The sequence below is a fragment of the Micromys minutus genome (assembly GCF_963924665.1).
Source record: "Micromys minutus genome assembly, chromosome: 3".
Lineage (NCBI taxonomy): Eukaryota > Metazoa > Chordata > Mammalia > Rodentia > Muridae > Micromys > Micromys minutus.
In genome coordinates, this window is record NC_137972.1 from 34,011,381 (window position 1) to 34,036,490 (window position 25,110).

The 25,110-nt window shown below is 39.6% G+C and overlaps 1 pseudogene across 1 annotated transcript; it reads right to left on the minus strand.

The window, feature by feature from the left end:
- Positions 1–22,790: 22,790 nt before the first annotated feature.
- On the minus strand, positions 22,791–23,728 carry LOC308418882 (ADP/ATP translocase 2-like; annotated as a pseudogene). The gene has a single exon. The product of its transcript is annotated as an ADP/ATP translocase 2-like (transcript).
- Positions 23,729–25,110: the final 1,382 nt, after the last annotated feature.

Sequence of the window (25,110 nt, forward strand, 5' to 3'; positions counted from 1 at the left end):
TGTGGCAAGCATTCTTAGTTTTCACGTACTCAGACTTGCATTGCTTTCCCATTCTGATGCGCTCTTTTCTTCCATGTGTCCCAGAATGAGCCAAGCACTGCAGCAGTTGGTGTCTTTTCAACACCTTCCGTCTTAGAATCTCTTAGGACTTCATACACTGTAGTGTTCCTTCCAAATGAGCTCTTTTGTAATCACACTCCACATGATGGTTTAAAATGATTATTATAATGTTACCTTAATATAAGAAGATTTACTGGCTAATAGAAAACCCAGTCCATTCAGGAAAGCTGCTGTTAACTGCCTCTGGGCTCATCAAGGTCTGCGGGAATCTGGAGAATCAGAAATGCAAGTATTAGCCTCTGGTAATATACATTTAAAGAAAGCCAGGAACAGAATTTCTCTATTTTACCTTCGTGGAGTATGATTTAGACAGAGAAATAGAAGAAGTAGAAGAACATGTGTTTAGGGAAAAATTTGGGTGGGAGATTATGGTGTGATCCAAGGATGCAACCCTTCCCTGCCCTCTACTAAGTGTTTAGAATAAGAAAAGCTCTCCAAAGGTTGTAGAACTATCTCTTGTTTGGTGCCCATTACATTCTGGCAGCAGATTTTGTTTTGATGCATCACTTCTGAACATGCATAACCCTCTGACTGGTGGTAGAATGAATATCACCAACACACCTACACAGGCCCTACCTGGAACTTTATGGTACCTTTCTGACAACATCTAACATCCTTTGAGGTGGAATTCTGTTTTAGTCTCATTATCTCTGTTTGTTCATACTGAAAGGACATCTGAGGTTGATGAGATAGCTCAGTGGATAAAGATACTTGCTACAGATCCTGAACAACTGAGTTGGGTCTCCTGAATACACATGGCGGGAAGAAAGAACTGACTCCCTCTAGTTTTCCTCTAACACATGCACACACACATATGCACTCAAACACACATATAATAAAATGCTTTGAGAACATTATATTTTATAAATAAAAGTTATATTTTTGTTATACATGTAGTTACCTCTCTATTCTAAAATTAAATTTCATTATGAAGAGATATTAGAATCAGAATGTAGTCTGGGCTCTAGCAAGTTGACAAGCTTGGCTGGACCACTCATATGCAACAAGACCAAAAAACTGAATATTAGTGTAAAAAGTGAGAAAGAGATTAATTCATTGTACCCACGTTTAAAAAGGGACAAATAAAGAGGTTCAGTGACCCCAACATTCAGGGTCCTAATATGAAGCTTTAGTTAAAATAAAAGCAAAATGTGCATATAACAAAGCAGGTATGGTGAAGTTATAGTCTTGTCCATTATTAATTTATCATTATCCTCCTTTAATTATTGCTGCAAAATCTTCCTAGGGGAATCTTTTCCTCTTTCTGGCACGAGGCTTTTCTTTATCTTGCCCTGAGATCTGTGGGAAAATTCCAAGTTCTTGGGGACCACTGCTGAAAAGTCTGATAGCCGAGAGAATACACATTTCTCTTCAGAGCTGCACTTCTGACAGGATGGTGACAACTTTATCACAGGGATAACTGTAAAGCAGGGCCAATGAGACTTTTTGTAAAAAGAACTGGTTAAGTAGATATTGTGGTTCACATGATTTATGTTGCAGTGACTTCACTCTCATCAGCACTGTAGAAATGCTGCCATATTCAGTGAACAGGGATGTGGCTATGTACTAATAAAACTTTATGGATTTGGGTTGTGGACCATCAATTGCCAATGCCTGCCATAAATAAATATTAGTTATAACAATGTCTTTATTTTCATAGTGTGTGAACTATTCTATAGTTTCTCATATCCCCTCAGCATTATAATGGTTCTGTTTGTTGAGTCATTTTTCTTTTTTTCCATGTGGCCAGTGAAGGATATGTATAGTTCTGGGGAGTGATGATAATTTTCATATTCCATGAGGCCAGCATGCTCTATTTTGCTCTTTTTCTCCCCTCTTCCCAGTGCTTAGTTTCCTATACTCCTTGTTGCTCCTGAGCATACTAGGCATACCATTTCCTTAAGTCCTTGACCCTTTCTTTTCTGAGGGGGGATAGACTTAGTTCTATATTCATTGTACATTCTCTAGCTCTCCAGTCTGAAGTCACCTTTCCAGTGTTATGTGCACACCCACAGACATGTGTATGTTGTGGGTGAGGGGCAAAGAAGATATCAGGTGTCCTGCTCTTTCACTTTACAGATCTCTTTGATCCTGGAATTAGGCTGGAAGCCAGAATGCTATAGCAGCCCTCATGTTTCTTCTGCCCCCAACAGTACTGCGGACTGGGAATGTATTTTAGCCCACACTTAGCCTTTCATATAAATGCTGGGAAATTGAATTCAGATCTTCATGCTTGTATAACAAATGGCTTTACTTGCAGAACTACCTCTCTAGTCCTTCAATTATACCTTTTGATTATCTGAATCAGCTAATCTAATAGACGACTGAGTAAAATAATGAAAAGAATAGGTGAGATTACAGGGGACAGTGATAGTAGACTGGCTGAAGGAGAAAAAAAAAATGATACAGCCCAGATTCTATGTCCTCTGAGTCATAGAGATGGACAATGACAGGTCTATTCCCTTCCACTGTGGGAACTGGGAGAGAGGATTCTGATGTCAACAGAACCAGAGACACAAGTAGGATATGGCTACTGCCATTGTTATCACTATTGGAAGAGGGATCCAAGAACCTGCCTTGGTAGCTGCAATTTCTTGAAGCATCATCAGAAACTGCAAAACTGTTGCTTCCATTTTCTTTTGTTTATTGCTGCCTTAACATGTTACTAGGTGATAGTGTCTGGACCATGTATTTCTAGGTTCTTGGCATCTTCTTTGAGGAACTGAAAGCAGGCATAGAAAACTAAAAAGTAACAAGGAAATTTTATTCAAAACAAAATGACAATACAATTAGAAACAATCTGTGTTGAATGATAGCAGGTCCCATGAGTGGAAAACTCAAGGACACCAAATATTGTTTTGAATTTATGCTTATTGGTTTCAATAGAAAGGATTTGATGCTAAGGCATGTAGTGGAGATGGCTCTCTGTTTCGATTTGTCAGGCTTAGGTTACATATGGCTTACTTGCTGTGCATGTATGTCTCTTTCTACAATGCATTTGATTTTCATCATATGCATACCCAATTAGACACAGGCCTAAGATGTTACATAGAGCATTTTCCCTAAAGCTCTCCAAGAGGACTATGTTTATGTTATTATGCACACACACGAGCATATCTCTCTTGTATATATACAGAACCCTACATATAAAGTTATGAATAAATCTTTAGTCATGGTCAAATACTGGGATGTCTTTAGAGAGAGATGTCTAAGCCTCGAACTTAATTTTCTTTCAGTTTAAGAGGCTAAAAAACATCTTCAAAGGTGTTGGCAGACCTAGTTTCCTTTTAGGCTTTTCTCACTGGCACATAGATGAACATTTTGTCCCGATATTTTCATTTGGATGCTGTAAGTGTTGGTATCCTGGTTCCATACTTCTTTGTCTTTATTTTTAGTTATTTAATTTTTATTATTTGAACTTTTTATATGTGTATATAATGAATTTTAATCACACAGACTCTATATTTTCTCTTTCAATTTATCCCCTATCCCCATGGAGGGTAGTGGGCTGAGCCACCACACAGGCATAAGAACTGGTAAGGATGAGTGAGCTCAAACCCAGGAAGCTTAGAGATTTGAGAACAGCAGGAGCAGAGCTGCTGTCCACCTGTGCCTGTACTTGTTCTGGAACATATAACCCTGGCACCTAACCCAGAGGACCACAGTTACTCAGTCTCATAGCGCAGCATCTCTAATTCTTCTCCATAATAATGAGGTATCTAGATAGCCTTAGACGTCAGTCAATGACGTCCACTTCCTTGTTATTCTCACAACTTTCCCTCATGAAATATATAATATCTGGTTTGCCCCTAATAAAGTATATGCTCTCATAATTACCCCCAATACAGCAATATGAACAAGCTTAGATTAACTAAAAGAACTGCTCCATTAAAGGTCTTTATTAAAGATCACTATGGGGCAGGCCTTAGCCTAAAAGAACCATACCGAAGACTCCTGAAGAAGGCTTTTCTTTCCTACCATCCCACTAGTATCCAGCACTTGCTGCCCATTTGAAAAGACTGCTCACCTCAGAATCCACTTCCCCCACTCGAAGGGGGAAACACAGACCATAAACCCCAGTCCCTGACTTTCTCTCCAGGCACTAGAGGCACATGGGTACCCAGAGAGAAAATTAAGAATCAGAGAATTCATCTTCTACCCTGCTGTTCTTCATCTGGTCTGTTGTGTAGTGGCATATGACACCTTGGTAAGAAATATGGGCAGAGGACTCCCTGTTTTGATCTTTGCTCCACCTTCTCCCTCTACATAGCATCTGTATACCCCCAGCAGAGAGGTAGAATGTGGTATGACATCCTTCCACCATGTTTTTTTCAACCTAATTAATTCTTTTTGTTTAATTAAAAAAATCATTCTGTTTTTTTAGTGCAACCCATATGTGCACAAATGAAGGACAATCTAAGTTCCAAGTAATTATTGTGGAAGGAGCAGAAGTAGTGTCTACAGTAAAACCATTCTTGTCAGGTTGCCCATATGACCTTATGGAGGATATGACTGCAGGCACATGGCACGCACCAGATTATTCAAATTAAAATAGCAGCATAGATGGGGAAGGAGCTCTGAGTAGAAGAGTTATGGGCAATTGATGACTTCTAGGGGAAGGAAAATAGATTTACATCAGGATGTGGCTCCTTAGAGGCAATATATGCTGCTTCTTCTTGTAAGGACACAAGCCATCTTAGGTTAGGATTCATCATCCCCATGGTCTCAGATTTACCTATATCACCTCTGTATAGATCTTAATTCTAAGGTCCTAGTATTTGGGACATTAGCACATTGAATAAGGAAAGTTCAAAGCAGAAACATTTCCTAAATGTTACATGCAACAGGTTAGGTTTCCTCATGTGTGTGTGTATGTGTGTGTGTGTGTGTGTGTGTGTGTGTGTGTGTGTGTGTGTGTGTGCAGACCAGAGGCCAGTCGTTTGTCCTCTTTTTTCCTTACTCAAGATCTATCTACTTGTTTTAGAAACTCCTATATACATTGTTTTAGAGACAAGGTCACTGGCCTGAATCTTTTCAAACCTCAGTGATACTCCTGGCCAATGGGTTACATGGCTCAGCCTGTCATAACATTCTTAACACTCAGGTTGGATATATATGCCATATACCTATCTTTTAGATGGGTATTGGGGATCTAAACTTAGTTCCTCATGCTTATATACCAAGCACATTATAGAATCATCCATTTTATTTTTTTATTGACCTAATAGCCTTCCATGTTTTATCCTTTGCATTCCCTCCCCCCCCGGATAATTGAGAGAGGATTTTTTTTCCTGAACCAAAAAACTTGTCTGTAGGTATTTAAAAGTATAGTCTGGGCAGACACACTCTATTCTGTGAAGAATACTGGTTAGACAACAGGCCCTGTCAAGACAAGAGATCAGACTTCAGCTTTTACCAATAAAAGCGTAAGTACTCCACGGGCAGAAAGGGCCTCTGTGTTCTGTTTTGCTCTTCCCCTGAGTGATGAGCATGGTGTTACACAGATAACACTGATTGCATAGATCATGGGATGACATGACACCTCTCAACTGGCAGGTCCCATATTTATAAGTTGGTATTCCACTCAGAGGACCCCCCACTAGGTAGCTGATAGACAAGCTAGCAACTCTGAGGTGGGGAAGGTTCAGAAAGAAAACATACCCTCTTTGACCTTGATGTAAATCGAATCTGTCACGGAACACACAGTGAACGCTCCTCTTGTCTGTTTGTGCTGTTGTTCTATGGACAGCCCACTAGATATCTTTCCTTTCTCTCCCCGAATATTGAGTGACCTTGGAAATAGCCTAATCTGTCTTGGCAGATTGAAGATAGAGAAAACAAGCAGGGCAGACAGACCTGCTGGTTCCTGCTATTGATCAGTAGCTTGAATGAAAGATCATTATGAGCTGAAGTGATGTGTCAGACTCAGTGTCAAGGGTGGAAAAACTCAAAGCATATCCTGACAGCAAGAAGTGATAAAAAAAAGAAAAACCACAGGCATTTGTATATATGAATGCCTACGTAGGATTATGAGTGTGGGTGTGTGCATGCATACACCCACACACACATGCAAAACACAGGTCTGCATGCATACACATACACATAAATACACATAAGCAGTATAATACACACATACTCATCATAACACACACACACACACACACACACACACACACACACACACACACACACACCAAAGAAATTTTTGTTCCTTGGCTTGGTTTATTTCTAGTCCTGGACCATTTCTCACTGATACAGAATTTTGGAATACATGCCCATTTGTTTTAGAATGAATGAAGCCAAGAGAGATGAAATGAATAACTAATACCACTTCTCTCTCCTTTTCCACCTGTTTGTGTGTGCCTTATAGGGTTCTGCTAGTTCATTGAAAACATTCAGCTCAGATTTCACTCGATTAAGTTCCTGTTCTTCCTACATCTTGCAGCTTGCCTTCTTAAATTTATCAGGTTCCTGGCATAAGACTATAAGATTGAATTTGTGGTTTGAGGTAGAACTATAGAACATTCATGGAGGATCCCAGAACTAAGGGCAAACCCACACAGGTCTATGCTGACTGATACTCAATGAATACATGCATCTGGAACTTTATTTTATCCCTCTTGGCTCCTCTTTCCACATATCGAGAACATATCCACTGGTGCTTGCTCTCCTTGCTTCTCCTGGAAGAAATTAGATTCCATTAAGTCCAAGAGGGCAGTTGTGGGCCTTTGCTCTAGCCTGTGTTCTCTGAGAGGGTAAAGTTCATGTCTATTGATACTATATGGAGAAATAATCACATGGTTGTTTATTCTAGGAAGGCAGAGCAAGGTATAGATTTGTGACAGACAGAAGGAGGAATACTTTAGCTATGGATCACCAGAAGAACATATGATCTGGGGTAGAAAAAGAGGAGAGAGAAGCAAGCTGGCAGGTCTATAATCTGAAGAGTGGGCCACAGGTCAGCTTTGTAGAAAGCTGAGTTGCAACTTGGGTCCTAAAGCATTTTTTTTTAGAAATTCTCCTCCCTTAGGGATATATCTATTTTCTTAAGGTTGCAACTGATTAGATAAGGTCCTCTTGCACTACTGCGCACAATATCCTTTATTCAAAGCCTACTCTTTTAAATATTTATGACATAAATATATCTTCAGAGAAATCTACAAACTAGTTTAGTTTGGACTAAAACTAGGTGTCATGGTCTAGCCATGTTGACCCCAAAATGAACCATCAGAGCGGACACTTCCAGAACTGTAGATTGAGTAAGAGGTGGAGATTGCTAAATAGAAACACAGGAAGAGGGGAGTAGTGATTAATCTTTATTTGGAATCACCTAAAAGTTTCATCCCTGGTCTCTGACTGTGTTCAATTTAGAAGGAAAAGGTGTCCTGCATGTGCATAGCACCATCTCATAGGCTGGATTGAATAAGAATTTTGTAGGAAGTAATCTGAGGATCAGCATGTACCCCTCTCTATTTCCTGACTACAGAAGCAACATGAACAGATGACACATAGAAGCTGCAATACAGTTCTACCATAAGGGCCTGTGTCTTCTCAAACCATGAGCTAAAATAAATTACTTCTCTCTTAGGTTGCCTCTTCTTTGGTATTTGCTTATAGTAATATAGGGAAAACCAGTACATGTATTATGAAAGTCCATGGGTCAGGACAGATAACATTCAGTCCCATCACTCTAGGACTATTAGAGCTCAATATGTCTTTGTAGGAACCAGATGCACCTACATAATTTGGCTATTTCTGCCACCCTTCTAATTGCTCAGTTAGACTAGGGACACCATAAAGGAAAAAATAGAGGTGTTCCCTCTTTCTACTTCTGTTCTAAAATTCTACTACAGCCTGACTATAGACAGGCATCACCAGAGAAAGCCTGGATTATCTTTAGAGGTGCTGAGGTTGTGGATAACTCCAAATATGCCACTTTGCCATCCTTATGTCTCAAGAAATGTCATTTCCTTTAAAGGTAACAAGCTCTATCAATTTCTGACTCTTCTTTCTTGTGAAAGGTTGTACACTTTAATCTTTCACCTTTGGTTATACAAAACTCCTGAGATGGCATACCTTTGAACTTCCATTCTATGAGCCCAAATAAACTTCTTTATTTTATTAGTCACTATCTGAGAGGTTTTGTTACAAAAACAATGAGCTGTATATCCCTAGGTAATAATACTCATTAGAGTACACATTTTCTTGAGATGGTTCTAGGGAAGAAAGCTAAGATTCTATAGTCCTTACGTGTTGTTAGAAGTCATAAGACACTGACCTCTACCCTCATACTAGGTGTCAAGGACACAGACTAAATGTAACTGTTGTGTTAGGGTCCTAGAGTCAAGTGGTTAAAGATTCAGAGCCAACCTCACTGCCTTCATTGTATATTGCCAGCTTCTAGTCCCCAGACTTGTGCCTCAAGTCTGAAGTGATGCTGAAATCAGATGTGACAGCAATATTCATAAACATACATCCTATCATTTGACATGCCATTAATCTTCCATGATTATAAGCTTCTCATTATGTTATTAATAATAAATCCTGCTAATTCAATGCAAATTAGTCACAGACATTTGTTTTATAATCCTTGTCTTATTTCACTCATTTCATTTCGTTGAGGAGTGAGACAACACGGCACTTATCTCTCCCAGAATTTGATGAGAAACTGACTTTTTTCAGGCCACCTGATTCCAGTCCATACGACACAAATTGCTGAACAAATAGAAGAGAAGACTCAACGACTTCTGATAACCCCAAGAGCACAAATGGACCCCCGGCTCCTCTTTTACTTTCTCACTTTTATCTCTGTGTTTGTGAAAAATATAAACATGGTCACCTGTGAAGGTATGTGTGTAGGCTAGAGGTTGGCTTTATATTTTCCTTAATGCTCTCCACTATTTTTGAGACATGTTTTTTAGTGCATCTAAACCTTGTCATTTCAAAATTTCAGATGGATTGGCTGGGTATCGAGACACAGTTATTTGTGTGTGTGTAGATCCCCCCAACACTAGATTTAGTACAGTGCTAGGTCTGGAATTTATGTGGATGCTAAGGATTTGAACTTAGATTCCTATGCTTGTGCAGTGAACACCTTACCACACTGAAGCATTTTATCAGCCCACAAACTCATCTTTCTATGGGCAGAAACTGTATAAGTTAAAAAAATGTGTTTGGAAAATAGTATTTATGTTTGATACATATATGTATTATTGGCATAACAGTATGATTAGAGTGATCATGTATTGTCTTGATTATTTGCTAATACCCCCATCAACATGGACAAAAGCCTTATAATTCTCACAGTGAGATGACCAGTAATTCAGGTAATAAACAAAACTACAAAGTGTCTCAGCCTGTGCAGTTGAGGTTCAGCAGACATACCAGTAGCCCTTGCCTCATCCCCTGTTTCAGAGCCTCAGAGTATAACTTGGGGAATTGATGGACCCATTCATTTGCTTGTGGGATTTTTTTTTTACCCTCATTGAACAGATCTCATTTCACTCTTTGGTGTTGTTCATAAATATCTTCAGCTTTGTGACTGCATGATTACTAACTTCCCCACCCAGGACACTTGAATGCACAGCTCTGGGCCCATGTTTCTGCTCATTTGTAGCACATAGTTAGTCATGCTGACTGCCAACAGGTGGATACTTCAGAATAAGTTTCATTTAGTAATATTTACTGAAGTTTTTACTCTATGGTGGGGCCATGATTCCTATGGCAATACAGAGATATGGAAGTAAGCACAGGCCTTCTGGTCTCCATCTGTGCCCTGGAGCTAACTAAATCTGTACTACAGCTCTCCATATCCGAAAATAGCCCATAGAGGTCTGGTCTCTAAATTCATAGGTGAGACCACCACTTTTGCTCCAATGACTGGCTAAAGAGGGACCTTCCAGAAAACCACAGGGCACAGGAACCACAGAGCAGCCAGGAATAGGATTCTTTCAATCTCCATGTGTGCCCCAGAGCTAACCCTGGACACAGCTCTCCACACCCAAATTATGCCTGGAGAGAACTGGTCTCTCAAGAGTGCTAACTCACCTAAGATAAGAGTCCCACAGGCTCACAGGAGGGATAGGTTCCAGTCAGAAACAGAAAGACCAATTAATACCAGAGATAACAAGATGGTGAGAGGCAAGACAAGAACCTAAGCAACAGAAACCAAGGCTACTGGCATCATCAAAACCCAGTTGTCCCACTAGAGCAAGTCCTGGATATATCCCAACACACTGGAAAAATCAAGATTCAGATTAAAAATCACATCTCAGGATGATGATAGAGGACTTTAAGAAGAACATAAATGACTCCCTTAAATAAATACAGGAGAATACAGGTAAATAGGTAGACACACTTAAAGAGGAAACACAAAAATCCCTTAAAGAATTATAGGAAAACACAACACATCAGCTCAAGGAACTAAACAAAATCATCCAGGATTAGTTAATGGAAATAGAAAAAATAAAGAAATAACAAAGAGAGACAACCTGAAGATAGAAAACCCAGGAAAGAGATCAGGAATCATAGATGCAAACATCACCAACAGAATACAATAGATAGAAGACAGAATCTCAGGTACAGAAGATACCATAGTAATATTGACACAACCAAGAAAATGTAAAATGCAGAAAGCTCCTAACCCAAAACATCTGGAGGACACAATGAGAAGGCCAAACATAAGGGTAATAGGTATAGAAAAGAGGGAAGATTCCCAATTTAAAGAGCCAGTACATATCTTCAACAAAAGTATGGAAGAAAATTTTTCTCACCTGAAGAAAGAGTTGCCTATGAACATGAAAGAAGCCTACGGAACTCCAAATATACTGGATCAGAAAAGAAATTCCTCCTGTCACAAAATATCAAAACACCAAAATCATAAAACAAAGAAAGAATATTAAAAGCACTAAGGGGAAAAGGTCAAGTAACATATAAAGGCAGGATATCAGAATTACACCAAATTTATTACCAGAGACTCCAAATGCCAGAAGATTCTGGACAGATGACATACAGACCCCAAGAGAACACAAATACCAGCCCAGGCTACTGTACCCAGCAAAACTCTCAATTACATTGACAGAGAAACCAAGATATTCTATGACAAAACCAAATTTACACAATATCTTTCCAGAAATCCAGCCCTAAAAAGGACAATAGATGGAAAACTCAAACATAAGGAGAGAAACTGCACTCTAATAAAAGCAGGAAAGTACTCTTCTTTCAAATAACACCAAAAGAAGATACCCACACAAACATAATTCCATCTCTAACAACAACAACAACAACAACAACAACAACAACAACAACAAAACCAGGAAGCAAGAATTACTTTTTCTAAATATCTCTTAAAACCAATATTCTCAATTCCACAATAAAAAAGACACAGACTAGCAGACTGGACACATAAACAGGACCCAGAATTTTGCTACATTCAGGAAATACACCTCAGTGACAGAGACAGACACTACCCAGAGTAAAAGGTTAGAAAAAGAATTTTCAAGCAAATGGTCCCAAGAAACTAGCCGGAGTAGCCATTCTAATATTGAATAAAATTGACTTTATTCCAAAAGTTATCAAAAAAGATAAAGAAGGACACTTCAAACTCTTGAAAGGAAAAATTTACCAAGATAAACTCTCAATCCTGAACATTTATGCTCCAAATGTAAGGGCACCCACATTCATAAAGAAACTTTACTAAAGCCCAAAGCACACATTGTTCCTCACACAATATTAGTGGGACAGTTCAACACCTGACTCTCATCAATGGACAGACCATGGAAGCAGAACCTGAAGAGGGACACAGTGAAACTAACAGAAGTTTTGAACCAAATAGATTTAACAGATATCTACAGAACATTTCATCTCAGAACTCACTCTCTCTCTCTCTCTCTCTCTCTCTCTCTCTCTCTCTCTCTCTCTCTGTGTATATATATATATATATATATATATATATATATATATATATATATATATATATATATATATATATATATATATACCTTCTTCTCAGTATGTCAAGGTACCTTCTCCAAAATTAACCATATAATTGGTCACAAAACATGATTCAACAGATACAAGAAGATTGAAATAACCCCATTCATCGTATCAGATGACCACCGATTAAGGATGGTTTTCAATAACAACAAAACCAACAGAAAGCCCACATACACATAGAAGCTGAACAACACTCTATTCAAGGATAACTTGGTCAAGAAAGAAATAAAGAAAGAAATTAAAGACTTTTTAGAAAATAATGAAAGCGAAGGCACAACATACTCAAACTTATGGGATACAATGAAAGCAGTGCTAAGAGAAAAACTCATAGTTCTTAGTGCCCCCAAAAAGAAACTGGAAAGAGCATACACCAGAAGCTTGACAACACAGCTGAAAGCTCTAGAACAAAAAAAAAAAAAAAAAAAAAAAAAAAAAAGCAAATACACCTAAGAGGAGTAAACAGCACAAAATAATCAAACTGAGGGCTGAAATTAACAAAGTAGAAAGCAAACAAACAAACCCCAAAACCAAGCAAGCAAACAAAAAACCCAACAGCAACAAAAACAAAAAATAAAACAAAACAAAAAAACACCACAAACCTACAAAGAATCAACAAAAACATGAATTGGTTCTGTGAGAAAATCAATAAGATAGATAAACCCTTAGCCAGACTAACTAGAGAGCACAGAGACAGTATCCAAATTAAATACCTTCACACTCTGTTTAAATTTAAGAGTACAAAGTTCGATCTTGATTGCCAACTTGACTAGATTTTAAAATTACCATGGAAACATGTCTTTGGTGTCTACCCTGAGTGTGAGCAATTCTCCCTCTCTGCTTCCTGACTGCAGGGGCAATGTGACAAGCTGCTTCCTGCTGGCACCAATGTGCCTCCTCTGCTCTGATGGGCTGAACTTCATAGGTTGCCATTGATGGTATTTAGTCACAGCAAAGAGGAGAGCAACTGATACAAAGGACTCCCTGGAATAGCTGTGCCTCCTTCCTTAAAGCTTTCATAAACTATTAGGAACAGGCATGTGAAAGCACAAACAGAAATGGGAACACCCGATCCTGCGTCTCAGTTATTTAATATTTTAAGTAAGAAGTAATTATTTTGTTTCCAGAGAACTATTTATCTTTCAGCTAGACCCCAACACCAGCTCAGAAAACATTTTTTTTTCATAGATTTCCTGGGGTCGCATCCTTACCGCATGCCTTCCACATGGACATGGTTTATGGTCCCTGCTGTATTCACACATAAGATTCTGCACGGTTTTTTTTTTTTTCCTTTACACTAATTTGTATTTATTTACTCACCACTTTATTCTGAGCACTGAGCAGATTGACACACAGTAGGTGTTCGGTACAGGCTGGTGACTCATTAGTTGCAATTTTCAGACCGTAATCATATTGAATTATGATGGAATTGTACCTGGTTTGAGCAGGTATTGTGTTGTATCCTAGTTGATGAAATGGTCGAAGAAATGGTTTGTGCCCAGTAGGGGGAGCTCCATTCCCCAAAAGTTTCCTATGCCTTCCAGGAAACCTTGGTTTAGATTTGAGAGCACTCACTAATAAGAGGATATTAGCCCTAAAGCTCAGAATACCCAAGATAGAATTCACAGACCACATGAAGCTGAAAAAGAAGGAAGACAGAAGTGTAGATGCTTCGGTACTTCTCAGAAGAGGGAACAAGAAGGTTCACAGGAGGAAATACAGAGACAAAATTTGGAGCAGAGACTGAAGCAAAGGCCGTTCAGAGACTGCCACATCTGTGGATCCAGTCCATACAGTCACCAAACCCAGACAATATTGCAGATGCCAAGAAGTGCATGCTGACAAGAGCCTGAGATATCTGTCTCCTGAGAGGCTCTGCCAGAGCCTGACAAATACAGAGGCAGACACTCGCAGCTAGCCATTGAACTGAGAACTGGGTCCTTAAAATGGAGGAGTTAGAGAAAGGACTGAAGGAGCTGAAGGGGTTTGAAATCCTATAAGAACATTAATACCAACCAGCCTGAGCTCCCAGAGATTAAACCACTATCCAAAGAGTACACAAGGACGGACACATAGCTCCAGCTGCACATATAACAAAAGATGGCCTTCCTGGGCATCAACAGGAGAAGCCCTTTGTCTTGCCAAAGCTCGATGCCTCAGTGTAGGGGAATGTCAGGACAGGGAGGTGTAAGGGGTAAGAGGGTGGGTAAACACCCTCATAAAAGCAGGGGTAGGAGAGATGGGATAGGGGGTTTCTGGAGGGAAAACTGGGAAAGGGATAACATTTGAAATGTAAATAAAATATATCCAATAACAAAAAGAATATGGGAGGCAGCTGGGGCAGATAAGGAAGGGGTGGGGGAAAGAGAGGGAAAGAAGAAATGATTCAGTTATATCTTAATTAAAGTTTTAAAGTATTAGTGAAAAGGAGGACCTGGAATCATTTAGATCAGGCCATTTGTCTCAAGTAGAGGCAGAAGCAGAAGAAGAAGAAGAAGAAGAAGAAGAAGAAGAAGAAGAAGAAGAAGAAGAAGAAGAAGAAGAAGAAGAAGAAGAAGAAGAAGAAGAAGAAGAAGAAGAAGAAGAAGAAGAAGAAGAAGAAGAAGCAGAAGCAGAAGCAGAAGCAGAAATAGCAGCAGAAGATGATTAACCTGCTTCTTCCCTTTCCACTCCGTCCATTTTCCTTCCCTCTTTCTGTCTTTCAGGAGTCAGGCACTGCTTAGCCACAAGAATGTGCTCTGAAAAATATGCTGTCAGACAGTTTTATCTGTGTGCAGACATCATGGATAGGGACATACATTCTCAGTCCTGGACAGTGTGGGTCAGTAGTCACTCTCTGTTGCCTTTGATGCAGTCCAGAGATATAGTATAGGCTGAAGAGATGGGTCTGGCAGGAAGACAGGAGGGAAGAAAGCTTTCTCATGACTGGGCCTGGCTCCTGCTGCTTCCTCCATTACAAATTAATGCTGAATTTGAATGTGTGAACCAATGAACTGCTGAACACTTTTCGAGATTCCTGATCTTGACAAATTGCCCATACATTCTTTTGATACCCTCTGAAGATATATGGAAATCAAAGGAAAGCTGTGTGCGATGGTGAACAAATTGAATGATGAGAATAGTTCTAGAGATGATCAGATTTGAAGTGATGGGGCTAATGTGGCTCGCAAGTTCTGTTCTCTTAATGGTGTTTGTCTAGTAATAAGAATTGAGACATTTTGTTTTGGCTTAGTTGAAAGTGATTAGTAATGTTTACCTTGGGCTCGGTAGTAGACAGTTGCACACCAATAGAGGTTTTGTAATCCCTGAGTAATATAATGACCTGGCTTTTCAAAGATGTGAAGAACTGTCTTATTTTCAAAGTTATTCAGAAAATTAGTGGCAAGGAGCAACCTGGCTTTTAGATGCCCTGACTCAGCAAATTATTATCATCATGCCAGCCACTTCTTTTCTTGACTCTTCAGTTCACGCTTTCTGAGGGAGGGGAGTAGTAACCCTGAGAGGGAGATTCTGGAGAAAGGGTGGAGGTAAGATGGACATTGATTGTGTACAGTTAACTTAGCCAAAGGGTGTGTTTACATATAAATTAAAAGCTAGCCTGCATTGGATAGGGAAACTGTATGTACATGGTTTTGACCATTTGGACCCCAAAGAAGGCAGAAGTGAAGGTTATGCAGTAGAGAAAAGACAGTGAATCAGTGGGCATTGAGAAGATTGATTATAGAGCAGAATCGAGGAGTGAGTGGGGCATAAACATGTTGGGGATGAGATGGAGAAGCCTATATGAGGACCCCTTTTCCATGTACACACACACACACACACACAAACACACACACACACACACACACACACATACACATGTTTCACTGTGTAGACTAGGCTATATGTGTCTTTCCAGAGACTACATAAATACAGGGACACTGTTTGTCCCTTACATTTTTTTTATCCACCTGGATTACTGATAAATGCTTTGTCAGAGTTGACCTGGTCACTGGCCCACTGAGGCAGAAGTGGGAGATACTGTTTCTACTATTCCTCCACAAGAGTACTGAGAACTTTAGGGGATGTTCAGTTCGATTCTTATTTAATATGTGTTTGTTTGTTGAGAGGGCTTGACCCACCACTGAGTACTTATAACAGTTAGTGGAGGAGAACAGTGATAAGGTTGAGGCTTCTCAGAATTTTTCTCACCATACACATTCATTGGCTCTATTTATTTTGGATAAATTGCCTCATTTTCATGTGCCTCAGTTTCCTAATCTGTAAAAGTGGATGTTCTCTATATGGAATTGTTGCTATGCAACACAATAAGTAGAATTTTAGAAATTGCTTAATGTGATACTTAAAAGTTCATAGGCGTCGGTACACACATATACATGTGTGCACCCACAAACAAGTGCAAGTGTGACCTTTTCCATTTGTGTGAGATATATTTCATTGTGTGAGCTAGGCTAGCCTCAAACCTATAATCCTCCTTCTTTATCTTACCCCCTGTTGGATTACAAGCAACACACTGGACTATAGCAATTTGTAAATTCCCAAGTATATAATCTTTCATCTGTTGGTCTGTCTGTTCATTTATTGTGTTGTTGCTACATATGTGTGTGATGTATGTGCACATGTGTGTGGGTGTATACCTCTTTGTGCATGTCAGGGCCAGAGGATGAAGTTGGGTGTCCTGTTTCATCATTTTCTACTCTTTTCTCTACCAAGATCTGGATGGAGCTAAGCTCACGGTTCATGAGCCTCCAGAATCCTTCTGGCCCTGCCCTCCACAGCACTTGATTCTGTGGCCATGCTTAGCTTTTTGAGTGTGTTGTTGATTTGAGTTCAGTCCCTCATGCTTGTGGAGTAAACTTTTGTCTATTCAGCCATTACCCCTCCAGCCCAAATGATCATTATTTATAATTCTGTGAAATATATATATATATATATATATATATATATATATATATATATATTGAAATCATGTATATATATATATATATATATATAATGAAATTAATCAACATATGCATTACTTCTCATAGTTAAATTTTTTTAACTAGGGAGAACACTTCAAATCTGTTCCCTTACCATGTATTATTGATGACTGTCCTGAGAATGTGAGTTATCATAGCTAACTCTATGTTTGTTTTCCTTCCTGTTATTTATATTTTTAAATAATTTATACCATGGTTTGCCCTTCGGAGAACATGCATACAACAAATGGATAGAGATGCACAGGGAAGAAATATCTTCTCTCAAAGCTCACAGTTCAGAAATGTTAAGACAAACTATCTGAGTCAAGAATCCAGATATTCAATTTCGTGGTAGTACAGCCACAAATCTATGTAACTACTTTGTAGAATAGAATCAATCGAACTTTAAAATTCTAAGGGTCCAAACTCAGCTTGGATGACTTGGCACCTGCCTAGATGCATCAACTGTGATGCCATTGAATTCTCCACCTGGTAGATAATGAGCTGATAAGAGATCTTTTATGAACATTGCCCTTGTAGGTTATCAGAAAGGCCCAGGATACCCCACTGGCCTGTGGTAGGTCAGAAGCTATGGATTATATAGAGGGGTGGCACCTTGCCAATGGGCTATCAGTGTTGAGATGGCCTCTGCTGATGGAATATTGATCTCAGGTCTGTTGGTAACAATGGAATTCAGGAGTGAGCAGTAATAAAACAAGTCCTTATTTAGTTGGCTGGGTAGCTGCCACCCTTGATAACTTTTCTTTGTATGTAACTGGGCCTCCCAGTTCCAGGAGAAACATGTGTTGTCTTTCTTATAAAATGGATCTTGATGAAACTTGGGGGAAATGTGCTGAAAGAAAAACTGCAGAGGGGATTAATTGTAGCCACCGGTGATCAGTGACCATCATTAAAAACAGAAGCACTTCAAATACATAGATCTAGGAAGGAAGCAAAGTTGGTTAAGGGTTTACCTTAGGAACAGGAAGACATAGTTTTGATCCCCAGAGCTCACATAATAAAACCTGAGTGTGGTAGTCTGTTCCTTGTTGTCCTATTCCTGAGAAGGAGGGTAGGAAGATGGGCATTAGAGATAGGTTTCCTAGTGATAGTTAGCCAGGGATGGATCATAGTTCCAAAATTTAAACAAACAAAAGGTAGATGATACCTAAAGTTGTCTTCTGGTCTTTTCACATATGACACATGGATCTAAGCACACACACACAGACACAGTATGCAAATAAGGTTTTTAAAGGGCCCAAAGCAGAGATGATTCTCAAGCCATATTTTAACTGGAGCTTTCTACATGAGCTCCTAACAGGAGTGAGAGAGGCCATCAAGTCTGATTCAGAAAGAAGGTCTTAAACTTGCAGATGAGGTACAATATCCACTGCTCATGTCTCTGAGATAGACCCTGAGGTGGGATGGAGCTGTGCAAATTAGAAGCCAGCTAGCTCCTCTGCTTTTCTGGAGTGCTTTCAATTAAGCTATTTCCAGAAGCCATGGCACAGATGGCGTTTTTACTTGGTTTTGTAGGGTAACTTTCAGTCCTTTGTTTCACAGACGGAAATATGAGGCATTGAGTTTTCCTTATCATTCTTCTGGTGCATTCTTAATGGGTTTGCTTTATTTCAGTCATGTTTTCATGGGTACGGGAGGGTAGAAGCACATCCCCCTGCCAGGATTTATGCTGAGCACATTAGCTCTACCCATTTGTGATAGAAGGTATATAAGCAAACCAATGTGGAGTGTTTTCTTTTTTTCTTAAGATCAAATTCTCAAACTAGACCTACCATGACTAATTAAATCTATTTGATGCTATTAAGTATGCATCTTGATTTTACATGACATGATTGTGCATACACACGGGTACGCATGTACGCTCACACACACGCATGCACACACACACACACACACACACACACACACACACACACACACACACACACACTGTGTACTGAATCCTGTGCATCTAGTTTCAGTTTTTTGTTTTTTGAAGACAAAGGTATTTTTTGGCTGTCTTAGAGCTTACTGTGTAGAACAAGTTGATCTTAAGCTTGCTGTTATCCTCCTGCCTCTGCCTTCTAAATGCTTGAATTACAGAAAGTCCCCTCTGACTACAGCCTTTAGTAGGTCCAGGTTACATATTTAGAATGAACAGGACTTCCAAAATTCTCATGTGACTGTTTAGCTGGCATTTTATGCATGTCTCTAGACTTTGTGTATGAAATATCTCTCTGAGTTTCATGTATTGAATGAAGGCTTAGTCTTCAACATGGGAAAAAGTGGTGGAACTTTCTGGAGCAAGGGCTCTTAGGTCATTGGTGATACGTCTTCAAAAGAGACAATGAGAATTAAGACCATTTTTCCCACCCCTCCTACCCCAATTTTTCTTAGCAAATGCCCAAAGCAATGATACTAAGCAATTGTGAACTGGAACCTTTAATACTGTGAGCATAAACCTTTTTTCTTCATAAATTGTGGTCTCAGTTACCTTTCTACAGCAATAGAAATCTGACTAATATGGATATATGGAAGCTATAGGTGTATTATATGCATGTGGACTGTGTGTGTGTGTGTATGTGTGTGTGTGTGTGTGTGTGTGTGTGTGTGTGAGAGAGAGAGAGAGAGAGAGAGAGAGAGAGAGAGAGAGAGAGAGAGAGAGAGAGAGAGAGAGAGAGAGAGAGAGAGAGAGATGGGGAGCACAGTGTCTAGGACTCACCTTTGAAGTCCTTTCTTAGTGATTTACTTCAGCTAAGACATTACCTCTCAAAATGATGATGCTAGCAGAGACTTTAGGTGCCTTCAACACCTAAACCTCTGAAGGACATTTCATATTCAAACTTAAAAATGGTTTCTTAATGAATTGGTCCATGGGAAAAATATGGGATCCAGGCTTCTATATGCTCATCTTTGGAAAGATTCCAAGTCACACTTAGACTAAAATCTTGGAAAAGATAAAATTATTCTTTTTTAAACAATTCTTTTGTTATTATTATTATTGATGCTGCTGCTGATTAGTTGTTGTTATTATTTTGAGACAGGGCCTTGTTATATATATCTGGTTATCCTGGCACTCACTATGTAAATAAGGCTTGTCTTGAACTCATAAAAATCTGCTTATATCTGCCTTCTAAGTGCTTAGATTAAAGGTATGTGCCACCACACCTGTCTGAAAAATCTATTCTTCACATGGTTCCTCCTCAATTGATCTGAATTTTTACATGGACAATGGAGATCTGAACTTAGGTTCTAATGGTTGAATGACAAACACCTTATCCACTAAACCATCTTCTCTGGCCCTTCTAGCTCTTTATTGTGTGTGTGTGTGTATATATAAATGTTATTGTTTTGAATCTTTCTGGTTCGGTTAAGTCTAGTTATTCTGATGCTATAGTCAGCTCTGATGCTATAGTCATGCCTAAGAAGTAGCAAGGCATAAAAGTGTTGCTAAGTAATGTCAAATGAAAACCTGAAGCTTTCTTGATGGTGGCCAATATGAACTATGTCAGCATCATGGAATTCTATGGTAACATTACAGTTATATTTCATGAGAATCACTTGGCTAGACCTTTTTCTTTATTTTTGCTTTTACTCAAATATCATCTCTTCATGGAGTTTCTTCCTGACTATTCTTTCTAATGTGGTTTTTCCAACAGTCCCAACTAGAAAGACAATCATAGCTTCAAACATCATTTCCTGCAGTGAATACTATAGAAGAAAAATCAATTGTTGCTTCTGCAAATATGAACATATCTGATAACACAGGTAAGAATTTTCATCAAAGAACTTGTCCTATGCTGCCTTGCACAGTCAACAACATGCTAGCTGGACCCTAAGTCCTGTGAAGAGAATCTATGGGTCTCACTTTTTTTTTCTCCCTTGTGCCTAGTTCAGGCTCCTGGGAAGCATCTGTTAAATAAGGCAGAAAACACAGAGAGCTTCAGCATGAATCTAGGATTGGAATTTGAATGTGTTCTTACCTCAGCTCTCTGAGATTCAGTTCTGTCCCCTCTGAGAACTTACATAAACTCATAAAAACCTCTCAAAGGCAACCTGCAAGGAAGCCATTGAGGGTGCAGCTTGTGTTCCTGTTCCTTTCCGGGGCTTTTATTTCAATGGTTGTAAAATACCAGATGTGTTCTACTGTGACTTATCACTGAACAAGATCTCAAGGGAAGAAAAGATGAGCAAACAGCAACTTCTCCTGTGCTTCCTCCCATGGCTGCAGTTACTGCAGAATCTGTTCAGGTTTGTGCAGCAGAGTGGGGTTAGCCACATACTTGCTTTGTGTTTGAGAAGATAAAGGTCTCTGTTTTTTTCCAGGGGTTCCAGTAGGTCCAGGAGGTACATTAGAGTGACAGATGCCCAAGAGTAACAATTTACACAGGGAAGCATTTATTTTGGCCTCCCAGACACAGTTGGTTGACTGGGTTGTATCAGAAGCTGAACATCGTGGAGGGAAGAGTGGCCGATCAAAGCTGTTCAGCTCATGGTAGACAGCACTGAGACTACATTGAGGAAAGTTTGGGGAATCAGAAATTCCCCTTAAAGCTTCCCCCTTGAAGACCCACTTATACCAGATAGTGCCTTTATCTGAGAAACATGTCCTGAAGTTAGAGATCTCTAAGAACATTTTAGGTCAAAACCTAGCAATGGATTTTCAACAAACCTACCCAGGGCAAGAGCTTTATCTAGGCTTCCACCCACAAATCTCTGGGATGATTTCTGGACAGTCACATTAGAATTTGATCCTGTGGGAAAGAAAATTATTCATTGCATGGTTCCCAAAATATAACCAAAATCTATCAAAAAAAAAGTTCTCTTAATCTTATGCTCCGTTTTCTATTCCTTAGCCTGACTGTGGTTGAACTGAAGGCTTCACCGATGCTGGTGTTACTGAGCATCCCCAGCCTTTATACTTCCCTATGGCAGCATCTTTATATTTCGCTCATTTCTCACTACTATCCTCTCCAGTAGTGTCTCCCCCAAATAAATTCCAATTTCTTTGAAAGACTGAAGCAATTAATAGATTTTCAGCATATTTTTGAGTATTACCAGTAGATCACTTCAAACATAGGTTTTTGTCATTTTCACTCTTGAAATTTTGTTGACTGTATTTTAGCAGTAGGTCTTTTCAGAGAGTTACACCTCTGATTTATTTTTTACTGAGTTCTACAGTGCCTTCTCATGTCTCCATAAAATGACTTCTTTTATCCATGATCAAGCTGAGTAAAAACAACCTCCTTGTTGTAAGTAGACTGCAATATGTTAGCAGTCCTCAGGGTGATGTCACTGGGTGGTGTTGGAACCTGTAGAAGAACACAGGGGAGTTCTTCATGTCATTGGAGATCCCATCAAGAGGACTGGGAACTGGCCTCTTCCTCTTTGGCTTAGTGGTTGTTAAGCAAACTGTTTAGTTCACCACATACTCTCTGCCATGGTCATCTAGAGCTCCATCAGAGGTCCAAGGCCTGACTAGACTACAACTTTTTCTTCTTCTTTTTTTGGGGGAGACCTTGGATATTTTTATTTCTTCAATTTTTTATTCTAAATAAATATAATTGAGTTCCATCATTATTATCATTATGGAAATGGCTTTAAGAGCAAACTGGTCAGAGGAATATTGTTGCTTCCCACTTTTCAACTGGTAAGTAGTTGGGGTTGGTAGTAGACAAGCCCAGAGAATCTGTCTAGAATGTTCAAGAATATGGTATATTATACAGCATGCCTGTTCTTGGGGAGAACATCTAGGACATAATTATGTGTATTATCATACACATAATTCCTGATCTCATCATACAAGATAAACACAAAGGCACAATCCATGCCTTTGAGAACATTGGATCATGCGCCCTTGAAAAAGGCCTTGCTTCTTTCATTGTAAGTGATCTTTTGCCAGCAGTCAAGTGTGCCTGTATACATGATATCAGTTCCTCTGCGTCTAGATTGCATCATCATGCGACGGCGAACTGTGACAAAAGGATAAGATGTCAGGCTAGCAACAGCAGTGACAGACTGTGCAGTCATCTAGCTGATGGAGATGTGGGTATTCTTAGAATCTGGGAGCATTCCATTGGAGTGTGTTAGATACCAAGGCAGGCAGCTCGGAGATGATAATGCCCAGTACTGACACATCAAAGCCTTGGTACAGGCCCTGAATCCCATCAGATTTGTAGATCTTAACTAGGCAGCCACCAAGATCTTTGAATTCCCTTTCAGCTCCAGTTTTCCCACATCAGCTGCTAGACGGGTATGGGCAAAATCAAGAGGGTACACAAGGCACAAAGATGTGGCCCCAGCGTTCCCTGCAAAATTGCACCAAAACTGGGTCCTTTTGTCCACACCACCCAAAAAGATCTGCTTGTATTGGTCTTTGAAGGCAAAGTTGAGGGCCTGGGTGGGGAAATGTCTTATGACATTGGTCAGGTTACCACACCAGAAGGACAGGACTCCCTGTTCCTTGGGGATACGAACCACGCAGTCTATAATGACGTTGTATTGCTTATCTGCCATGAATTGCTTGCTGGCATAGTATGGTGCACCTGCAACAGCAGCTTGACCCGCTCGATGGGTGCTGCCACCGCCTTAGAGATGGCTGTGGCCACTCCACTGGCCAAGAAGTCCTTAGCGAAGGACACAGTGGCATCTGTCATGTTGAAAGCAAAAAATGAAGAGTCAGGCAAGTGGGGGACAGGGTAGGCTTGACAACTGGCTTTGACTCTTGGACTCTGGGATATTAAAACCATGAATTACAATACAGTCTTTCTCTTAATAAACTGTTTCAGATGCTTTGTTAGAGTAGTGTAAAGCCAACTGATGCACTGATTCCAAATCTGCCCATCATACATGGTATGGGACTCCAGCACAGAAAGAGACATATTGCTATATATTTTGTGTATTGTCTTTCTGAAAATTCTTGTCTTTATTTCTGAGAGAATAAGTAAATTGAGTGAGATGGTTTCTAACATGCTCATAATATTAGATGACCCTAAATTATTCTATATATCTATATTCTATATATATTCTAAAATATCCTCCCTGTTGGAGAAGGAATGTATTATTTTAATTTATTATGATGGCCATACTTGGAAGCTCAGTCCTTGCAAAAAGTGAAACAATTAAAACTGTGCCAAAACAAAGTCAAACAATATGGTTAACTGGGCAGCAGAAGTGGCACATGGAGTGCTGGCATGAGGACGTAGGAACTCTGGTACCCTGGCCACACTTGTAACAGATAGCTACATGGGACACATCCCTGAACAGGTCCTGAGCCAACACATGTATCTGTTCCATTTAAATATTTATTTTTATATTTAAAAATAGATATGCATATTTATATGTCTATATGTGGGTGTGCGTCAGTGCAGGTATCCCCGGAGGCCAGAAGATACAGATGGATTCCCTAGAGCTAGAGGTACACATTGTTGTGAGTTTCCAAATTGTAGGGTATCTTTTATATTATATGGATGTGTTACCCGTCAGTTCAAAAGCCAGTGGCCTATAGGAAAGGCTAGATTAAGGTGGGACATCTGGGGAGGCAGAAAAATATCTGGCAGGAAGTGAGGCATGGGAGATAAATTTGGGAAGACGCAGCAGGAGGAACTCATGGTATCTGAGCACAGGTATCCAGCCACACAGCAGAGTGTAGATTAGAGTGGGTGGGTTATTTTAAATTATGATCTTTACAGAGAAGAGCCTAACAATATGGCCAAGGTATTTGTAAATATATTTGGAGTCTGAGTTTTATTTCTGGAAACATGGGGTTGGTGAGGGAGAACCAGGGACAAACTTCTACACCAAATGTAGGTGCTGGGAATCAAACTGGAATCCTCTGCAAGAGCAGCAACTGGAGTTAACTCCTAAGTCATCTCGCCAGCCCTATGTATCCATTCTTCTACAGTTTATTTATTTATTGAAATCAGGTGTGTGTGTGTGTGTGTGTGTGTGTGTGTGTGTGTGTGTGTGTTAGAGACCAGAGGTCAACTATTTTAGGTGTTCTACTCAGAAGCACAGTGTTTTCTGAGAGACTCTCAGG